This window comes from Chaetura pelagica, unplaced genomic scaffold (genome assembly GCF_000747805.2).
Source record: "Chaetura pelagica isolate M959 unplaced genomic scaffold, ChaPel_1.0 scaffold995, whole genome shotgun sequence".
NCBI lineage: Eukaryota > Metazoa > Chordata > Aves > Apodiformes > Apodidae > Chaetura > Chaetura pelagica.
Window position 1 is genome coordinate 190,080 of NW_009953385.1, and position 11,599 is coordinate 201,678.

Below are 11,599 nucleotides of genomic sequence, written 5' to 3' on the forward strand. Positions count from 1 at the left end.
TCAGCAGGATCAAAAAGCAGCCTCTGTGCACCAGCAGCACTTAGCAAGGAGGGGGTTTCTCTCCAGGACCCAGTGGTTCTTCAGCAGCTGCCAAGGAATAGATGCTTGGAAATCCAGTTTGCTTTTGCTGTCAAATTCCACATCAGAAGGGAGGGAGAGCTGGGAGTTTGAAAAGCACCTTCATTTTTGGGGCACCTCCTGGTGCCCCTGTGCCTTCCAGTGCACAGATGTGGGTCAGAAGGCAGGTGTGTCTCACCCACCCTGTCTATCCAGGAACATTTGGGGTCTGAATGGTTCCTTCTGGGTGTGGACTGCAGCTTAATGCCCCCTTTGGTAGCTGCCATTGAATAGTGGTGTAAAATACTGGCATGGTGGGTTATGAACCAGAACAATCAGACCCTGTCACTGTGGGTCACTGTGACCCTGGGGCATGTTTTGCAAGCAGCTGATTGACCAAACTAACCATGATGAGTTGAGAGAAGGGTTTTTTTACTGTCTTGGTGGTACCACCTTCTGATGAAATTTGAGAGGCAACCTGAGATCTGCTCCATATTTGCCTGAAGAGGAAGAAAAAGTGTATTTGTTTTTCATTTCACTTGCTTTCCTTTACACTACTGAAAGGTTGAGCCCTGCTTGAGAGCATGGAATTGCTTTTCCCTCTATTTTAATTTTCCCCTAAAAGGGTATTTTAGGCCTTGGGGAAAACTTTAACAAACTGAAGAGCAGGCCAGAATCTCCCCTCTCTGCTTTTTTGCTGATGCAGTAGGATAGTTGGTGACTTCTGCAGTCCTGAGATGTTAGATGCCCAAATGACAACCCCTCTTGTCAGATTGCCTGGCTAATTTTTACTCCTAAACCTTCCACCCAGCTGATTTTCAGTGCTTGTAAATGAGTCTCACTCTGCAGAGCTGTCAGTGTCTCCCAGCTGTGTCACTATGTGCTCTAACAAATGTGTGTGTAGATATGATCCAGCTATTTCAGCATCATTCCTTCCACTCCTCCAGGCACCTGGAAAGCTTCTCTGAAGTGCAGCTCTGCTCTCCTGGGAGCCACGTTTGTTAATTCTTTTTTTGGGTTGTTATTCCAGTAGTGTAGAAAAGCCCCCCAGAACAAGATATTTGGTATCATTGTTTTGTTTCAGGCCCTGGAGACACATGGGGAGAGAGAGATTTCATGCTCTGAGTTGATGGTTGAAATGAATGGGAGGAGGTTTGTTTTTTTTTGTCCAGGTAGGAAACTGAGGCAAGGAGAAGTCAAGAGGTGTTAGAGACCCAATCCTCAGTGAGTTTGTCCTCAAAAGGCAGAAACTTGTTGTATAGAGTGACTTGGGCAAGGTCCCCTTGTAGAAAGGGAAAAGCAGAACTTAAAACCAGCAGATCCTTGGAGAAACAGAGACCTTTGAGCAACAGCATCTGCTGACCTTCCCCATCTCTGCTCTCCAGCCGCGCTCTTGGCTGAGCGAAGAGGGGCCACCTCCATTCCCAGGGCACTGCTCCTCTCTCAGGACACCTGTAGCAACTCATCCTGCTCCCATCCCTTCCTGGCAGGAGGTGGGACATGCAGACAAGCCCTCTGGAAGGGGCACTGAGGGTGAGCTGTGAGCCCACAGTTGCCTCATCTTCCTCTTGGATCTGCTCCCTGACCCAGCAGGGCTCTATTATTAGTAGCTGATGTGCTGGTAAAGTCATTCTTCTCCTCACTCTGCTAATTAATCAGTACATTCCCTGACAGCTCTTGCCCATTAACTAATGTTCATTAGCATCCAGACCCCAGCAGCAGGGGTGGACCTCTCCATTTGCATTAGCTCTTGGATTTTCAACATCAGGAACAAGAGCCAAAAATGACAGCAAAAGGGCAGTTTCCTCTCTACTCCCTTCCTTATCCCAGTGAAAACTGACCTTGCTGGAACTTCAGTCCCCAGGGCAGGAACTTCAGCTTCTCTCCTTCTCATCCCAAGCAATTATCCTTAGGAAAAAAACAGACAGGGTCTAGTTTGAAGGGAGAGAAAGAAAGGTCTAAGTATCCTCGTTTTGGAAGTCAACTGAGAAGGTCTCTCAGGTCACAAAGGAAAGACAAGTGAAGATCAATACATATTGATGTCTGAATTACCTTCCCCTGGATGAAAACATTCCCTTTGCCAGTTGAACCTGCCCAGGGGTTGCCCTGCATTGGCCAAAATGATGTGCACAACCTCAGAGGCAGGAAGGAGCAGTGACACTTCTTGGAAGCCTTTCCTGACCTGGCTGAACATCTGGTGTTTTCCTGGCAGTGGTGAGAGAAGCCACCACCCCTGTGTGCTCAGCTTTGCTCTCCAGAGCAAGAGGGCATCTCTGTCCTTGCTCACCTGCAAGGTTGTTTCCTGAGCTCTGGTGTCACATGGCAAATATTTGGTCCTGTTGGGAAGTTGTGTCATTTCCTTCCTGCCAGCTGAACCTGCCCTCAAGTGGTTCCTCCTCATCAGATGAATTAAAGAGCTAAAAGGACTCAGAGGCCTCCTGAGATGCTCAGGTTTGTCCTCTGCTCTTGCTTGATACCCTGTGGTCCATCAAGATTGTGGGTGGGGGTGGTGGGTTGACCCCCTGTTAACTTCTCCCCTTTCTCTAAAGCATGTCCTGTTGGTTGGGGAGGAAAAAAAAAAGAGGATAAAGGCCAAGAAGGAGGAGTTCTTTGAAGAACTGAGATATCAGACATTGTACAGCATGTGGAGATGTTCTTCATGCTGCTTGGTCATCCCAAACAGCGATGGTCTGTGGGGCCAGGGGACATCCATTGACTCTTGGTGTTTTGTTCTGGTTTCCCACCAGTGTTCCTGGGATTACCTTTCCCCTCCTTTTCCTGTAGAACTTCCTCGGAGCCACCTCCATTGATCTGCTGAGGAACCTCCTGCCAGCCCTTTGCCTGAAGCCACCACTGCAAGTTATTGATACAACGATGAGTTCAAGCTTCAGATACTTCAAGCACCCCTTAAATCCCAGATCCCCAGTAGCTACTGGTCAGATAAACCACCATGGAGTGATATCTCTCACTTACTCTTTTCCTCAGTACCTGCATCTAGTTAAAACAGGGGCTTGACCCTTTTTTTCCCTGCAGTTAAAAGCAGTGAAGCCCCTTCCCAGCATTCCAGGCTGTGGCACAAGGAGAGAAACCTCCACTTCAATGGACCTTATCCAGGTGGGAGGGACCTTCTGCTGCACTTGAAGGGAAAGACTCTCAGTACATTGTATTTCACTTGATCCAATTCGATTATCTTTTTTTTTTCTGCAGCTATAAACCCCACTATTGCTCTTTCATCTCTCCCTCTTCCTCCCTGAGCAGATTCTGGGGTTTGGGGGCAGTAAATCACACCAGGGACTGGTGCTTTCCTAACATGCTTGAGACCTCCCTCCATCCACAGTTCAACCTGCAACCCAGACACCAACATTGCATTTGAATCCTGCTGCAAATTGCCCTGGGGAGGAAGAAAGCTGACCTCTGCAAGCCAACCCAGCCCTGTCCCCTCCTTGTCCTGGACATCCCATCAGCCAGGTCTTTTGTTCAGCTGAGCCACAGGAGGAGAACTTCCAGCTGGGTTGAATCTGGCCCAGCTTGTCCTTTTTCTTGCCATGGAGTGAAGGGACCTGTTGAAGCCATTCCTGGGAGTGGCTGGTGGAGCTGGCAGGTTGCCTGGAATCCTCCAGTGGGCAGGGAAAGGGTGATCCAGCACAAAGAGAAGGTTTGGGAAGGCAGGCCCTGGCAGGGATTAGAAGCAAGGGAATGCTTCCCTACTACAGCAGGTGTCATCTCCTTTGTGAAAATCATCTTTGCTGAGGTTGCAGTAGTTGCTGGGACTCTTGCCATTCCCAGGAGAAGAAAAAGAAGTAGGACTGAGGCTTGCAAGTTGCTGAACACCACTGGCAAGACAGACAACACCACTGCCCTCTGATAGCCCTGTGGAGGAGATGGAAGAGATGACCACTTGTCCAGAGGTTGCACACTTATTGGGTGCACTGACCTGCAAAAGTCCTTGCTTGGAAGGTACTTCTGGATTCCTCCCCCCCAAAAAAAAACCCCACAGTAGATTTTCCTCAGTGTATAGAGTTCACAGGATAAAAACCCACATGGCAAAATGCTTCAGGAAAGCAGGAGGTCCCCTCATGCCAAGGGAACATGTCCCTGGTTGTGGTGCTGTTCCATCCTTGTCAGTGATGAGGAGTGTTCCATGCTCCTCAGCAGCAGCTGGTGTGGGGTGTTCTTGTACATGAGGTGGGTTGTCAGTGTCAGTCAAGATGACAATTTCCTAGGGTCATCTCCTGGAAGAGGTGGGGAGAGGGAACAGACCCCCTGATACACACACAGTACCTGGAAGGGAGAGATGTCCCTTCAAACCCACCCAGATCAAGGTGCTCAGATAAATTGCTCCGTTCAGAAACTTTTTTTGCAAAGTCAACATTTATTTTATATATTTATTTATTTTTTCCAACAGCCTTTTTGATGTCCTTAAAAAACCCAAAAGAAACTGGGTGGAGAAACAAGTACCTGTCTGTTGCTGGTATAGAGGTCCAGGAGATGGTTTTTGAGGTCACCTGTGCCAGTCAGTGTCACCACAGCCCAGTTTTGGATGGCGAAGTGGTGGCACCTTTGGATAGGGACTCATTCAAATCCACTCCAAACAGCAGCAAAGCAAGGGTTTCACAGCTGAATGGGCTTGTTTTGACCTGCCTGAGCAGAGCAACTTGGGATTCTGTCTGGAGGGCTTCAGGTTTCAAAGGGAGGTGGGGAGTGTGGGATGTGTTCTGCTTCACCCAACATCTTCATGCAGCGTTTCCTCTGCGAGGGAGGGTGTGAAAAGGGAAGTTCAAGCTGTGATCTCTGTTTTTTTATCTCTCTTCAGGACTCTTGCCTCCCTTTTACTTGGAGCTACACAGAAAGGAGTGCTCAGGTAGTGCCATCCATGGGGTAGCAGGTATTTCCCTGCTCTGGGTGTGTGCTTCATAATGGATGTACAAAGAATTTTTTAAGAGCTTTTCCTAGGATGGCCTTGAAGTTCCTCTGGGAAGAGCTCTCCAAGAGCCTTATGCAAAAATAGTTGTGATATTTGTACCAACAGAAGATGGTACAAGCCAGAAGGCCCCGATATGGGGTTGATTTGCATGAAGGACCTTAAGAGCTCAACAGGGAAAGTCTTCATGTGGGAGGCTGGAGAGGAGAATCTTGTGAGCTGGGAGCTGTGAGGAGGATGTGCAATGGGATGAGAGTTAGGAATCCCACCCACAAGTGGTTCTGAAGAGGTGGGACCAGCTCCAGGTGCTAGATGGATCACCCCATGCATGAGCAAGGAAGGTTTCCTTCCCTGTGTGGTCCAGAGAAGACACAGCCTGAAACAGGAGAATTTTTTACAAGGACTGAAATTTATCTGGCTTCACAGGAAAGGAGTGCTGGCAGGTTTGGGTTGGCCTGCAGGAATTAAAAAGGAATCTGGATGGGAAGAGCTGTTTGCCAGGTTCATCTCCCTCCCTGCCTGGTGCAACAGCTGCTGCAAGTCCAGCTTGAAGAACCTGTGGCTGTAGTTGGAGAGGGTTTTTTGGGCTGAGACCTTTTTAGCTGGTCCCTGAACAACAGGCCCATGAGAGAGCAGCTAGTGGAGACCAAAAAGACCCACCACCCTGTTTTCTGAGCATCCCCTCCCCAAAACCCAGGCTGGTACAGCACAGGGATAAGCAAGGAGGGATCTATTTCCCTGCTGCTGGGTTTGCAGGGATCCTGTTTGAATACACTCCAGCCCGGAGTTGTTTTGCATTTCACCAGGGAGTCTTTTGTCTAAAGGGCATCCTGCTGCAGCAAAGCAGAGCATGTCCCTGCCCCTGCTTTCTCCCGTGGTTATCACATTTCATTACCCTGCTGAGCCTGAGCCAAGTCCTGCTTGTGTTAATTTGCCCACAAGCCAGCCCGTGTCACGCCAGCAAGAAGCCCCTGACATTTTCTAGCTTTCCCCCTGGTTTTGGAACCTCCTTGCAGCCTTGTCCCTTTTCTTATTTTTCTACTTAGTGCTTCTGAAATGGAGAGGAGAGGGGTTGGGGGGGGACACACACCAAGACACCCCCTTCCTGACTGCGTGGATGTGCTCAGCCCCGAGCTGGGTGAGTGTGGGAGAGCTGGGGAGGGCTTTTGTCATCAGAGGACAAGGGGGAATGGGTTAAAACTGGAGGAGGGGAGATTCAGGTTGGATGTTAGGAAGAAATTCTGGGCTGTGAGGGTGGTGAGAGCCTGGCCCAGGTTGCCCAGGGAAGCTGTGGCTGCCCCATCCCTGGCAGTGTTGAAGGGCAGGTTGGATGGGGCTTGGAGCAGCCTGGGCTGGTGGGAGGTGTCCCTGCTCATGGCAGGAGAGTTAGAACTGGGTGATCTTTAAGGTCCTTTCCAACCCAAACCACTTTGTGTGATCTGCTGCCTTCACCAATGCTTTTGTTGTGCACCACTAGGAGAGGACCAAGTGGTGTTGGCCAACCAATGCTTCAAGCCCAGGATCTGAGCTCTGCATCTCCCCACCCGGAGGAAGGAATTCAAATCAGATGTGTGTGGGCAGGTGAAAAGGAAACCCTTCCTGTTCCTGGCTTGGTGCTTCTCCTTCCCCACGTGACATGGTGACACAGACAGTACAATGTTTTCCATGATGTTGGGGGCCAGAAGTGACTTGTGCTTCTTGTTGAGCTTTTGTCAACTTGAAATGGTGAAACTTCTGCATTAACTAATCACACCTCGGAATGAGGCTAATTTTTGAAGTTGAGCCATTGAAAAATCAGTGGTGCTTGTATCAGCCTAACCTTAAGGACAGGTGTTAATTTCTGAAGAAGTGAGGAAAAAAACCATTAGCAGGACAGAGAAAATTACCCACTGATTATTGGTGCTTTCAGGAGCGACGGTGGAGACGTGCTCTTTTCAAGAATCCTCCTGTGATTATGTCCCTCATCAAACCATCCCAGGAAGGCAATTCAGCACTGGGTGAGGCTTTAGCTGCTCCTTGTGCTCTCCACTGGTTATTAGACCTTCTGGATAAGCATCGTTCCCCACGTTCAGGCTTCTGAGAGGAGAGGTTCGTGCACGTTGCCTCGGTCACGTGTGGACAGGAGCTCCTGGCATGTGGAGAACCAGGGGCTGATTGAGAAAGAGTTTTCAGGCCAGTTTTATGAAGGGGCCTTGGAATGGATTTGGCTGTAGCACAAGGCTGGAGAGGTCTTTGGCAGAAGGAAGGAGTGTCTAAGAATGATTCTGTGTTTTGTCGAAGGTGGATATCGGGGGAAGTGGGTCTTTGAGGAAGTGGATCAAAGAGATCAAGACACAGAAGCTGGAGTGGAAGGGAATGACAGGTAAGAGTAACTACGAATGAAACTTGAAGCCCTGGGCACTTGAGATGTGGTCAGGAAGCTTCACTCAGCCCTTAATGACCGAGACAGGTGAGCAGTGACCTGTGATGTGCTCCTAGACAGGACAGGGTGATGGTCTGTGTGGCTCAGGACTGCAAGGATCCAGTTGCTGATTGCATGCCTGCCCCTTCCCAGATACCTTTGGTAAGCTTGGCTTTATCCAAGAAAAGGAAAGGCTAGGACTGCCAGGGTGACAGCCCAAGGCTGTTGCTGCTGCCCCTTCCTCAGCTTGCTTCACACTCTGTGTCCTGACACACAGCACCGTGTGTCCTGTGCTGGTTGCTTCTCATCCATATCAACCACTGCACTTACAAAGTGAGGTGGTAGGAAGATTTCAGGTGCTGTGAAAGGGGTAACTGAAGAGGATGTTTAGGGTGTCCTGAGGTCACCTTTTGAGGTGTCATCTTCCCTCTTCAGGAGCCTGTGATCCTAACCTCACCTCTCTACACCTGGGGACATCACCCTTCATGGGATGAAGCAAGATGCACCCCAGCCTGAGCAGAAGCAGATGATTCTCCAAACACTCCTGGTCTGGTCAGAAGCTGCTGTTGTGAGTGATTTCTTATCCAAAGAGAAATTTCTTCTCCCAGCATCCCCCCGAGACCTTTTTCTTTGCCCTCCTTGCACATGGAGTCATGCTTGAAGAAGTGCTTGTTAAATAAGCACCACTCAGCCCTGCTTAAAACAAATGGACTTGATTTAATAGGCCTACAGAACGGCCAGGTATCTGTGTTATTTAAGAGTATTGGCACTTTGAAGGCCAAGCACTAAAAGCACTTCATTTTTATTTCAGCTGTTAATTGAAAATCAGCTGCTTTGTCTTGTTCCCTCTGCTGCTGCTCCTTCTCCTCTGCTGCTGCTCCTGCTCCCCCCTCTCAGCTTCCCCACCTCCCTGTGACATGGGAACAGCTGTTCATGTAACACCCCTTGCCCAACCTGCTGGTAAAAATGTGGCTGGAGGCCAGGCTTTCACTGGTGGTTTATTGGTTTAATTAACCAGGGTCTTGCAAATACTTCTTGGGGAGGCAGAAGTGAGAGGATCTCATGTTTCTTGGGCTGGATCCTTCCATCATTTTTAGGCACCAAGGTAAAAAAAAAAACTTGGCTTCTCTGCTTCACCTTGGCTGAATTCAATAATACACCTCTGAGTCACATTAGTGCTGACCTTGTGTTTTGCTCCCTTCTCATCTTTCTGATTTGTCTTCCCTTCCTGCCTTTGCAGTAAGAGGCAGAAGTGGGTTTATCTTTTTTAAAAAAAGAAAAGAACCCCCTGCTGTCTCTTGGGGAGCTCCTCTGCTTGCAGGGATTTTTTTTTCTTGGCTTTCCAGTCTGTTTCTTGCTGCTGGTGGTTTGCACACCCAAATTTGGCAGGAGAGCAGTTCTTCCAGGGTTGCTTGGAGGTGACATGGTGGTGGTTTTATAAAATGAATTTTGGGTGCTGCTGGGTTGAATACTGCCAGTTAGCAAGGTCATTCAGGCAAATAAGATGTTCTTCCTCTGGGCCATTGGAGGGAGGGGTTTTTTGAGAATGTTCCTCAGAAAAAGCAGTGTTGAAGCTGGGATGTCCACAAGGGAAAGTCCAAGTGCTGCTCGGGTTGATTTGGAGGGTTTTGCAGTGTTTATTTTGGCTCCTGCTGTTGTGATGTTCATCACTTCAGTCTGTGCTGCTGAAGATCTGGGTGTTCTTTGGGGTGAGGCATGAAACAAAGGACCTGGGCTCTTGGAGACTTCCTAAATCCTCACACCTTCCTGTGTGATGTGCTCTGGGTGACCCTGCTCTGGCAGGGGGGTTGGGCTGGGTGAGCTTTCCAGGTCCCTCCCAACCCCTAAGATTTGTGTGACTGACCTGTCAGGCGTTCCAGACACTTCCCTAGAGCTCTGGGGAAGGGCTGCTTAGCAGATGGGATGTTTTCTCTTCCTTTTGGGGAGTGGGTTTCTTCCATGTTGATAGATCCTCTCTATCAATGGTCAAGAGGAAATCTCTGTGTTATTTTTAGAAACACAGCCAGTAAAGCCATGAAATTCCCTTGTCTTGGCTTTAATAGAAGTGTTCCCTGCCTTTAGAGAAGGATAATGGCACGAGATGAATGCAGCCAGGAGCAGCACTGTGAGTGGCAGCTGGAGAATGAGAAGCTGATGGGCTCTGAAATGAAAGCAAAATGTTTGCAATCACTTGTGTGCTTCCTTCTCCCCTTAGCCCAGCTACCTGAGATGTTCAACACAGAATCCTACAATAATGTGGGGTTGTTTTTGTTGGTTTTTTTTTTCCCCCATTGTGAGGAATTCTCAAGCTGCTATTTTCATGCAAATAGCTCGGTGTGCTAAGTGGTAGAACCTGAGCACACCAGGAAATACAGGGGGTGTGGGGAGGATGTGTTCAATATAGACAAGGTTCCTGGGAGTTGTCAACAGCTTTTTAAGGATATTGCCTGCAGCTCTCAGCAGCTTTTCTTGGTGATTGCTGGAGGAAGGAGGGGGGAGAAGAAGGGAGGGGGGGAACCCCCAACTGTTAGAGAACTGAAACTGAGGAGCAACTGGAGAAGCAATGATGGAGCAGAAGGGTGTCCTGCAGTTGGTCTTTTGTGGCTTTGATGAAAATCAGCACCACAACAATGCCCTGATTTTTTTTTTTTTTGCCTGGTTCCCAAGGTGAAGGTAAGAGGATCCCTGGTTTTCCATGTGGCTTTTCCTGAAGGGTTTTCTGACATCTCCCAACATGTGTCCTCATATCTGTGCCTTTCCTTCCTGGAAATGAAATCTACATTTCCCAGTGGAAGGGTCCTGGTGGAGGGGTCTTGGTGGAAGGGATCCTGGTGGAAGGGAACCTGATGGAAGGGATCCTGGTGGAAGGGATCCTGGTGGAGGGATCTTGATGGAAGGGCTCTTGGTGGAAGGGGTCTTGATGGAAGGGATCTTGATCACTCCTACAGAAGGTGAGTGTATGAACCTTGATACTTGAGGGCAATACCAGCCTGGAAAAGCATCCTCTTGAGGTGGAGTGTGGTGTGAATTCAACAAGTGCCCTTCCCGCACCACCAAGATGAGGACTCTCTACTTCATGGCTGGGGATGATGAAGGAAAACAACTGCAGCCTGACAACAGGCACTGACTTTTGAAAATGGAAAAGAAATGAAGAACAGATTCTGGGAGGCTTGTCATTCATGAGAATGGACTTCCCTGAATTGGGAGCCTTTTTTTTTTTTTAATTGAAAGCCTGGATTTTGTTGCTGGTTTGGTTTTGGGTGGGTTTTTTTTTTTCCTTCTAATGTTGCCTAGAACAAGTAACCCCATCACTGAGGACAACTAGTGAGTGGGTCAGAGGAGTTCAAGGGGTAATCTGGAGAAAAAGACTGGCCTGATGCATGTTTTCTTGTCCCACTGAAGGACAAGAAAAATGCCTGTGAGAGCCAAGTGGGGAAGGGGAACTGAGGTTCATGCTGCTCAATGAATAATTGACATTGAAGTTCAACTTTCATTTGCTTGCAGATGAAAACTATGGTGTCAACACTGTGGGAGATGATCCATGAGTTTGATTTTCTTCCCAAAGGTGAATTCTTCTTGGATTGATTAAAAAAACCCCCAAACAACCCAACCAAAGTGAGAAATGTTGACTTGAAATGCTGGGCAAAAACACAGGGTGTCTCTCCTGCATATCAGCAGCAGAACCAGGTTGAACATCTGGCAGGAGACTGGGGTGGAGGTGATGAGATGAGGTTGAAGGAAGAGCTTTGTAGACAGGTGTAAAAATCTACTGCAGGTCAGCTCTTTTCCCATAGGAATTCCTTTTTTCTGACAGTAACTTTCAGCTGGGAGGTTGAAACTGGGCCATTTCCAGCTGCATCTTTTTATAGGCACCATGTGAGAGGTAATTGGATGTGGGAAAAAAAAACAGCCCAACAATCTTCTTAGTCCCCTGGTGGAAGAAGTGGTGAGGCTCATTCTCCTGCAAATTCTTGGCTTGAGTCCATTGCATTTCTCCAAAAAGATGAGCTGCAAAACCTGTGCCTTGTTCAAATGACAAGCAGAAGGTGTCATCAGGGGATGATTGAAGCAGAGTTGACCAGGTGATGTTCATCTCAGGGCACTTGGGTGGTTTTGGCTCTGTCCTGCTTTGCTTGGCAATCTTATGGGGGCTGCTGGGGTGGGGAAAATACACAAAACTCCACCACTGGGTGGAATTGCACCTTCTCCTCCATTCCTGC